At 49.4% G+C, this 10,858-nt stretch overlaps 1 long non-coding RNA gene and 1 other non-coding gene across 2 annotated transcripts; both read left to right on the top strand.

Annotated features, from left to right (window-relative positions):
- Positions 1-224: 224 nt before the first annotated feature.
- Positions 225-343, top strand: LOC120658074. The gene has a single exon (XR_005668500.1). It is a non-coding gene; the product is annotated as a 5S ribosomal RNA (ribosomal RNA).
- A 6,043-nt stretch (positions 344-6,386) lies between these two features.
- On the top strand, positions 6,387-7,917 carry LOC120709335. Its single transcript, XR_005689643.1, has 2 exons — positions 6,387-6,471; positions 6,544-7,917. It is a non-coding gene; the product is annotated as an uncharacterized LOC120709335 (long non-coding RNA).
- Positions 7,918-10,858: the final 2,941 nt, after the last annotated feature.

Here is a 10,858-nt window from a genome sequence, read left to right on the forward strand (position 1 = left end):
ACATTAGATCCTTATTATCTTCTTTAGATAAGTGATGTTGTCACGAGATCACCTTCTCATTGAATCCCCAAACATGGCCATTGACAAATATATATATAGAACAGGGTATGAATTGGAATATCATTTAAAAATTGAAATCCAAAGACAGGCTTTTAGCAGCAAATTTTTTACACACACGTCCTTGTTTAGAATTTTTTTTGGGATCATTTGACAGCCAAATTAAAGGATGCGATCATCCTAGCACTAAAGCACCGGATCCCATCAGAAGTTCGAAGTTAAGCATGCTTGGGCGAGAGTAGTACTAGGATGGGTGACCTCCTGGGAAGTCCTCGTGTTGCATTCCTTTGAAGGGCGGGCCTGGTGCAGCGGTAGAGCCTACCGTCTGTAACCGGAAGGTCCCGGGTTCGAGCCCCAGCCTCTGCACATTTGTGTGGGTAAAGCTTGGGGCTTAAAGACAACCCTTCCCCAGACCCCGCACAGTGCGGGAAGCCTACGGCACTGGGTACGCCCTTTTTTTTATTTGACAGCCAAATTAAAGATCGCATCTCCTAAACAAATTAAATGGGACACCAATTCGATAAACACGAAGCGAGACCATGGCTGCAGAACACAATAATCTGTTGCAGGTAAAGGGGGAAAATCACCGAGGAAATGGATCTCATCTACTCCCTCCGTCCCAAAAAGAATGTAAATCTCCCGACGAAATGGAAGCTCACGGTCTGGGCCTCGGACTTGTAGGCCTCGATGGCGACGTCGCGGAACGCGTCGGCGAGCCCGCCGCGGGAGTCGTCGACCCAGACGCCGCCGCCGAAGAGCACGCGCGGGCCGCTGGCGTCGGACCGGTCGGCGAGGACGCGGCCCGCGACGCGGCGGCTGAAGTCGGCGAGCCCCTCGGCCGAGGGCGCGCCGAGGAAGGCGAGGAGCGTCGCGTCGCGCGCGCCGGCCGCCACCAGCTCCAGCGCCGCGTGCACGGACATCGGCGCGCGATGTTGCCGCCGCCGCCGCCGCCCTCGTGCGCGACGGCGGAGGTGGCGTCGTCCCCAGACGTGCGTGCGAGGAGCTTAGCGAGACGGAGGGCGAGCCGGCGAGGGCCGTCTGCCCGTCCCGTGCGGCGGCGGCTGCGGCCACCATGGTGGTGGTGGTCGAAGTGGGTGGGGGAGACGTGGAGGTGTGTTCTGCCGTGACTCTGCGACCAGCGCCCTTGGCCGTGTTTGGTTTGGCCCGAAAAAAATTTCGCAAATTTTTTTTTGCATTTTTGACAAAAAATTTAGAGTAGTAACGAAGTCTAATTACAAAATCACCTCCACACCCCCGTGTAATCACTGTAGCATCACTGTAGCAAATAATCAATTAATTACCGTTATTAGATTGGTTTCGAAAAGTTACACATGTTTTGCAAATAGACTACATTTAGTACTTCATACGGAATTTCGTCTTTTTGTGAAATCTTGATGTGACCCGGAACCAAACCCTGCCAAGATTTTTAGATAGGTAACGAATGCTATGCAAACTAATTTTATATACAAATAACGAAATTTTTAATTTGGATCATCGGATCAACATCTAAGAGAAAGGAGACGCAGAGGCGTGGGAGGGAGAATTTGCAAAAGTGTGATTATCCAATCTAAGGGCGGGTCCAGATTGTAAAATTATTCCATCCCCATGCCCCTTGGATTTTGATCCGATGGCTCAGGTTGGAGTTTTTATAGTTTGCATATAAATGTGGTTTGCATAGCATACATTGCTTTTTAGATTTTGTCTGACTAAAATTATTAGAATTTATATGCTGCTAAGATCAACTCCAGTAGGGAGAGCAAATGAGTTGCCATATAAAAATTTAGTCGATGAACATAAAAAATCAATATCCAGCAGGGGGAGTAAATGAGCTGTCATTTTGGTAGGCCTTCCAAAATTTTCCCCTACATCTCAATTTGCTGATCCTTTATTTGGGCTGCCAACTGTGAAAGGCCTAATTTACTCACCTGCTGGTGTGAAGGCTCATATTTAGGTGAGTAAAATTTAGGAGTGTGCTTCTAAATGGATATTTGGTCACCTAAATTTAGCATTCCTACTGGAGTCGCTCTAATAGAGATGACAACAGGTAAAATCCACGCAGATATTAATTCTACAGACCCATACCGCAAGAAAAAACCATACCCATTACCATCTAAGGCCGGTTTCAAGAGAGTTTTATGAAGAGTTTCATGACATTAAATATCTTTATTTTTGTTGACATGGCAAGGAGAGAGAACGATGGAGTTTTATGGGATGTGAGCAGAATTTTATCATCATAAAACTCATCTGACACAGTTATCTAATTTTCAGTTTAGGTAACTGTGTCCATAAAACTTTCAGCGAGACTGGCCTAAAGATACCTGGTAGGTCCATATAGATTTATCCGTCTATGCGCCCCCCCCCCCATATAGATTTATCCGTCTATGCGCACCCCCCCCACACACACATATATATATATATATACATATATATACATACATACATATATATATACATACATATATACATATATACATATATATATAGATAAATACATGAAGACAAATTAGGACTTGTGTTGGAACCATATGCTAAAAATGGAGTAACTAGCTAGCTTTTACACCGAGAGATGTTTGATGCTGAATTTTCAGTCAAGTGCTGAATGTCTAAAATGCCCTTCTCAAGATGCGTGAGGAATGTGGAAGTGGAATTGGCCAATTGGGAGAGGGAGGGGATAAGGTCAAAAATGTTTTTTTATAAGCTAAATTAGCTCACATTAACTAGGTTGAGGTAGAAAAGGTATATTTTTAAAAACAACTCACCCATAAGCCATTTGGAGTTCGATATATATTCCTCCCCGTCAAACGGTTTGTTTGTAATCCCCACCCCTCTAGCTAATTTTATTGCAAAAACCACTCCGCTACACACGTGTTTAATTGTGTTTTATGTTTTTACAAACATATAGCCACTATAAGCTAAGGCAAGTATTTAGACCTTAAGTACTTGAATTATGCTTGTATTCATCGTGTTATGGTGAAAAAAGTAAGTACAGAGATTATGGTGAAAAAAGTAAGTACAGAGATTGAAACTAAATACATAGTGGTGTTGTTTTGGTCGAGATGCTCAAATACATTTTGCAGCGTACGTGAGCGTCAGCAGCCTCCCTGGCATGAAGAGCAGACCGGCCGGCGGCTGCAGGAAGCCTGAATGTGGCCGCCAGAATGGCGGGAACTATGTTTTTTCTGCTGGCAAAGTGCATAGTTTTCTCTTTTATTATTTTATTAAGTTAGACTATTTGAAATTTGCAAAGAATCGAGTATTAAATATAGATTAATTTGGCTTGTTAGATTCGTTCCGAAAAATTATGTCCATATGTGAAAAAAGTTTTAAAAATAGATTTTATTTAATATTTTTAAATAGCAAATTTCTCTTTTCGGAATCCGTGCCCAAACTTTTGGGAGGCTTCCAAACACCCCCATTTCCGCGCGCACTTCGTACGTCAACGCTAGCCTTCACTACTGGATCTCATAAAAAAATGAGTTTTTAATTTAGCAGCTGATCATATTGATCAACCAATGGCTGATTAAGACGATATACACAGTAATCAAATAACCACAGTCACGAACACGAGAGCTAGCGCTCGCTAGCAAAGATCGGAGGAGCCGCTGGCCGGCCGGCACAGCCCGCTGCTGGTCCGAGTCCGACACGATGCTGCCCGTCAGCTGGTAGTTGTACGTACTCCCGTGTTCTCCTCTCGTCGTCCAGGTCGGCCCGGCCCCGGCCGCATCGCGCGGATCGGAGCGTCTTCCGCCCACCTCGCGCCGCACGCCGGCGCCAGCAGGCCGCGGAACCGCAGGATGACGCGGGACAGGGCCCAGCGCGCCGATGGCGGCGCGGTTGTCCTCGTCGAGCGTGAGCCCGAAGATCAAGCGCCCCCGCCGCGCGCGCGTACGTATTCGCGGCCCCCGACCGGACACCGGAGCACCTCCACGAGCGCCAGCACGGCGGATGCGGACCTTGTTGGCCGGCTCCAGCTCCAGCACGACGGCGTGGGACCCCGGCGCTGGGCGGTGGCAGTGCGAGGCCGCAGCGGCGCCGCACCTGTTCCTCTCCACCGCGGCACGGCGCTGGGGGTAGGCGGCGCTGGGCGAGGTCGAGGTGGTGCGACCGCTAGAAGAAGCCGACCAGGGGGCTCGCCACCATCGGTTGTTGCTGCTGCAAGGCGGGGAACACGAAGAAGAGGGCTGCGGCATTGTGCAGCACGTTGGCGACGGCCGCGGTGCGGATGTCGGAGGGGCGCTGGAGGAAACGGGAGCAGCGGACGTGCTCGGCCAAGGCTTTCTCCTGCGAGATCCGCCACGTTGGCCTCCGACGAGGGTGCTGGAACAGCGGGCGTGCTCGGCCCCGGCAGCCTCCGTGCGAGATCTAGCCCCGGCGGCTCTGACCGGCGAGGGTGCGGCGGCATCGGCGGCCCGTGGCGAGGAAGATGGAGCAAGCAGCCCGAGGCACGCCACTGCGGCCACGGTGGCTCGAGCCCAGTGGCGGCCTAGTCGCGCGGCGGCGGCCTGCGGCGGCGGGGCTGGCCCGGACGGCGGACGCGGCCATTTTTTTGTTTTTTAAATTGATTACTAGGTGCGGGTGATGGGATGACCCGTCCCTAGAAATTGATTTTCAGGGACGGGTGATGGGGTGACCCGCCTCTAAAAATTGATTTTTAGGGGCGGGTGATGTGGTGACCCTAAACTCTGATCCGCTTCTGTAAGTAGATTTGTAGGGGCGTGTGAGTGGGTGACCCGTCCCTATAAATGTGTTTTTAGGGGCGGGCGTGTTACCTGCCCCCGCAAATATCATTTTTAGGTGCGAAAAGCAGCAACGAGTCTAAGATCCACCCCTAAAAATAGCACTTTGACCGCCCCTACAAATACTTTATGTAGTAGTGCAAGTATGATCTACTACTGGTTTAACTACTGTACACTGGCAGTAATGACGAGAGAGAGAGCATAAGCTAATGGTACGAGCAAGCCTGTGTGTCCCAAAGTAGAGCCGAGGACTCCACCCACTTGAGGTTCAAAAGAGGAGGCCACCACAAGGGCAGCACCCGCGACAGCCTTCAATTCCCCCGCTTTCTGTCTCCCTCCTTCTCCCACCCTTCCCCCGCTCCCTCGGCTCCGCCGCCCCCCCTTCTCTAGGCTAGGGTTCGATCCGCCGGCGCCGAGAGCCATGGACGATGATGAGATATGGAATCTACCTGACCTAGATGCCATAGACTGGGATGGGCTGAATAGAGTGAATATGCTACTGGAGCAGCCTACCGGCGTGGAGGTGGGGCAGCCGCTCCCGGGGTTGGTGGAGCCGCTGCCGCTCGTGGGGGAGGAGGTGGATCCACAGCCAATAGCGGGGGAGGTGAACCCGCAGCAGCTCGCGGGGGAGAAGGAGGAGCAGCTGGTGAGGCAAGAGGAGGAGCTGCACGTAGATCGCAGTGGAGGACTGGAGGGGATTCTACTGCACGGGCCTGTGTTGCCGCACGCCGTTGATGTGCCTGTGGTGCTCCACGCCAGCGGCGAAGCTAGCTCAGAAAATGACCTAGGGCGGAGTTCTATGATAAAATTTTTGTACGGACAGAGTGACGCGCCGAAGCTTGCTGCCCGGCTGCAGGCGCCTGCGGCGGCGGCACAAGGGATTCACTGGCGCGGTTGATGGGTGCTGAGGCGGTGTTGTAGCACGAATGGGCGCGGAGTGCCAGAGCGAGATTGCAGGCGAGAGGTGGATGGTGAACTGCCGAAGTTACCAGCGGCGTCTGGTGGCAAGAAGAACGGCGTTGGGCTGGGGAGCGAGGCTGAACCACTTAAGAGGCCGCAACCCACTCAACCAGACTGTCAACGAGACCACGAAGTCCTCTCGCCCAATGCCCCAATGACCCAATACTCGCAACTCTTGACGGTAGAGGACCGTCGTCCTCATGTTTGGAGGGCGCCGCTGCACCGTCATGAGCCCCTGCCGGAGTTGAGAACAGGAGATATTGTCAGCACCCACGAATTGGAGGAAGCATCTATTACTATGGGTCGTCGCACCAGGAAGCTTAGTGTCCGTTTTGACAGCAGCGAATGGGTTCACTAGATGTGCCTGCGTGTACGTACCAGGCCCAGCCTACATAAACGTAAGAGAGTCGCTGGTTAAATACCTAGTGTGGGCAATAAAGAAGTGTATTGAATAACTTGTATGAATTGTTACTCCTTTCTCGAGAGTAACATATCATCCGAAAGATAATTCTATGTTCTCCTGTGTTCTTTTATGTTTCTTCTCTGTTGTAAACAGATGCATAATTGCTCCAAACATCTCCTATAGGGACCTAGGGCGGCTGCCCTGGCTCGCCCTAGTGGTGGCTCCGCCTCTGCTCCACGCCACTCAACCGTGCACCGCCGCCGCAGCTGGGGTGCTCGGCGCTGCGGCTAGGCCATCTAACGTTGTCATGCCAAGGTACTAGAATGTTTTCTGTGAAAGGATCTGCAATCTTTGTCCTCTAATTGTGAGAGGCTTTGTTGTGTTAAGAAGAGAGGAAGAGCGGCTGCCTACCGTGGAGGACCTGCAGCAGCTCGCCGTCCTGCATCAGCAGCAGCAACTCGCCGTCCTGCATCAGCAGCAGCAACTCGCCGTCCTGCATCAGCAGTAACAGCATGCCCTGCATCAGCAGCAGCAGCACCACCAGTGGCGTGGTACGGAGGAGCTGCCACCGCACCCTGCTGTGCCCGCGGTTGCAGCAGCTGCTGGAGGCGGAGGACACCAGTAGCAGCTCCCCGTCGTGCAGCATCAGCAGGGGACCGGCACAGAACGGGTATCGCCGCACCTCGCGTCAACTCTCGACCAGAACGCTGCAGAAGCTAGGTGCTCGGTGCTGCTGGAGAACCTCAATTTAACATCCCAAGGTAACCAGTGTATACAAACCATTTAGTACTAAATAACTCCTGATCTTTCATGTGTACATCTTACTAGCTAGTTACAAAAATAAAATTTAGAACCATAATTATCATGCCATGCTAAATAGTTAAGTTTATTGTGCTCACATGAAGGAGCATAATAAAAGCCCTGTTTAGCAGGGCTCCGCCTCCGAGAGCGGCTCCAAAGCGGCTCCGGAACCTGCCAAAGGGGTGGGAATGGAGCAGCTCCACCGACGGAGCCGCGGGGTTCCCGCTCTCTGGAGCCATTTTGTGGTGGAGGAGCCACAAATTCGTAGCTCTGCACGGCTCCTCCGGCATCTCGATCTGGTCTGCCACCTTTGCCCTCCGAGATGGCGCGAACGGAGCCCGTGCCGCGGCGGAGCGGGAGGCCAGGCGGCGATCGGAGCTCGTGCCGTGGCGGCGAGGCAGGCCGGGCGCACGGCGGGAGGCCGGGCGGCGCCGGGAGCTCGTGCCGCGGCGGGGCGTCGGGAGCTCATCCCGTGGCGAGGCACGGCGGGAGGACGAGCGGTGCCGAAGTCTGCGCCACGGCTGGGCATGGCGGGAGGTCGAGCGGCGACGGTGACGGCTACGGGAGGCCGGGGCGCCGGGGCGGCCTTCTTCCTCCACTTGTTGCGCCAGCCCTTGACCCTGCGTTCGGCTCTCATCTCCACGCCTTCCAGGCTGCCGGTGGCTCCCCGCTGCTGCTTGCAATAGCTGCACCGCCGATGGGTGACTGCTGCTCCTAGCATTCATGCTCCAAGAGCCTGAGGATGGATTGGATCGATGGACAGTGGAATGGATAAGGAGGAAAGGAAAACAAAAAAAAGAAAATAGGATGAAAAAAATAGAAAATATAAAATAGAAGTATTATGGACATTTATTTATTTTCACATAATTTAAAATTGTAAAGTCAGTGCAAATATAGAAGTAAGTCACCTGCACAAACACGCCAAATAGCTAAGGGTATATTGGACATTGACCTCTCCTATCCATTCACGACAAATAAATAGAGTAAAGCCATTTTGTCAAATGTTTTTCAAAACGGCTTCAGCTCTACCAGAGAAGCCACTCCACTAGAGGAGTCAGAGCCGGAGCTATTTTTGAAGGAGCTGAGCCCTGGCAAACAAACCCTAAATACCCTGGTACATCATCACATAGTTAATACTTCATTTCAAATTGTTAGACAGTTTTGGTCTTTCTAGTAGTACATTGTATTTGCTACTAGTATGTGCCTAGACATGTTTCAAATTGTTAGATAGTTTTGGTCTTTCTAGCAGTACACAAGGTTCTAAATAGATGGCTATAGCCACCGCTATAGCCTGGCAGCCTGTTATAGCCGTTGGGAGAAAAGAAAGCTAGAATATCCATATCTTAGCTCTAAAAGGCTAAATCCGCTAATAGCTGGCTACATCCCGCTATAGCCGCTAAATTAAGAATTATTTAGCCTGCTAAACTATATAATTAGTCCTTTATTTATTGTTAGTTTAGTATTAAACTTCATCCTCTACAAAATTTAGTATTTTGTCAATAATGTAACAAGGAATGAAATCCAAGACGTACTTCAGTACATGAAATTTTCTTGATTTTTTTTATGTAAAATTGCTCATAGATTTATGCATGGTGTTCAAGTAGAAATGTATAATTGTGAGAATGTTTTAGAAGATTAGAGAGTATGCATAAACCATGGTTACTATGCTTTATGGTGAAATATAGAATACTCTAAAAATTAGATATTTGTATGGTTTCATAAGTTCGAGAAAAATTTTGGAGTTAGATATTTCATAAAGAAGTTGTTGACACCGTTTTTTGGCACGTGTCAAGGAAGGTATTTTTTGTGAAGGGGAGGTGGCCGATTTGGAAGAAACAAGAAGATGAATAGGATCGGAATCGGCCGATGGAGCCCGTCTGATGGATCAGAAGAGTATGCTTCGAAGATACTGATTTACCCTCTCTGGTGCTCGACCAATGGAGAGTTGCCGATGAAGTCAAGGAAAGAGAAAAGGACCCGGACTCAACGAGAATCTTGATGATTCGGTTGTAATATTTAAAGTAGTTTATCTTTAGTAAGTTTTTTGTTTATAGTCAAGTAATGTTTGCCGTAATCGGCTAGGACTCGGTAGCGCTAGGCTATAAATATCAGTTGTAAGGGACCGGAAAAACTTAATACACATCCAATACAATTCCTTTGCACTTTTCGGTGACTTTGCCTTTTCTTTTCTCTTTCGACGAGTTCTTTCAAGTTGATCAAGGACGCCTCAGATTTGAGCGACTTGGTTTGCTGGTGAGTTTTGGTTTTACCGAGTATATTTGAGCTTTAGCTACCGGGCGCATTGCTGTAACTTCGTTCAAATCTATTCAAAAGTTATTGAGTTGATCTAGACTTTGACTTACGGGCGTATCGCTGTTGTCTCGTATAGATTTATTCACAAATTATTGATATTGGCTAGATTTGTAGGTTTTCCTACGCTTTTTGGCCATTATCAGATCTATCCGTTAAAAATATATTAGATTGGCTTTAGGTTTTGCAGTAACACTTTTGTTATCTCAAGAGCCGATTTAGATTTGTTTTTAGTTTACATCATCTAAGTTGCACATTCGTAGCTTAGATTTTGTTATATACGTACAATAGGCTGCCTCAAGCCGGTTTTGTCGTTTAGTGCCATCGGCTGATCCTGCCGACGCGCTCGTTTATCAGACACCCGCATTTAATATCTTTTTGTCGTCTACTGTATTGGCAGAGTTTGCCGATACGCCTGTGTGAGAGATATTCGGAATCCCAACCGATACGCTCTCGAATTTGACTTTGTTTTCTCCCTTGTCAATTTCAGATCAAATTGACTGGCACGCTTGATCTACTTTCCGAAGCTTGGCGAACACTTGCCCTCGAATTTCAGTGTGTAGATTTTTGTGTCAACACATCTTTTGGCACGCCTGGTGGGACCGAAAGCTTCAACATGGTGGACATTACTGATAAATCTGTGGTCAGTGAGGAAATCTAGATTCCTGTTCCTGAAGACAAGCTCAAAGAAGAACAAAAGAAGGAATACGAAGAGCTTGTGGAGAATTTTAAACGTGAATGCCTCAAGTTGTACAACATCTCTAGATCTGGCGAGGTGATCAAGAAGTTTAATCTTCCATCTTTCCAGCCATTGACGGAGGCTCAACGTGAAAACAAGATGATGGACGCGGTTGGCCAAGCTGTAGCACAGGCTTTCATCAAGAGTGCAACAGTTATGGGCAACATGGTGCACAACGCAGTGGTCAAGACTTTTGCTGAAAGCACGTTTCCAGGGTGTATGGGTCCTTGCTATATACAGCCAGATCAGATGCAATATATTCGTTTAGAAATGTCTATGGCAGCAGCCTTGTCGGCTCCAAATAGCCAGGCAGGAACAAATAACAGTCAAACACCGCCACAAGTTACTACTGCAGCATCTGCGGCTACCACAGATCCTATCTACTCAACTGCTCCGCCTATCACCACATCTGTGCAAGATGGGTCTGCATCCATCTTTCCTAAAGGATGGAATCCGATGACTAGATATGGTATGCATCTAGATTTCTTTACCACACCAGTCCAGGCACAATTTAATGCATCGGCTTCTCAGCCGATGACCTCTTAGCCTGATCCATCGGCCACCCAACCGAAGGGATCTCAACAGAATGTATCAGCAGCACAGCCGAATGCACTGGGCACATGGAGCCCGCAGATGGCTGCACTATCCAATGCATCGACGCCACCGCCGATGACCCCCGCAGCAGCGTCTCGTAATCATGCTCCAACCACAGTCTCCTACAGAGATTCTGCTTTCACAATCCCCTCATCAGAAAGGAGTCAACTGGGTTTTCTACGATCAGGCTACTGGATAATTGCGATATGTCAATGTGCCATACATGAATACTACTGGCCAGCAATCGGCTAGTCCATC

Source organism: Panicum virgatum, chromosome 1K (genome assembly GCF_016808335.1).
Source record: "Panicum virgatum strain AP13 chromosome 1K, P.virgatum_v5, whole genome shotgun sequence".
NCBI lineage: Eukaryota > Viridiplantae > Streptophyta > Magnoliopsida > Poales > Poaceae > Panicum > Panicum virgatum.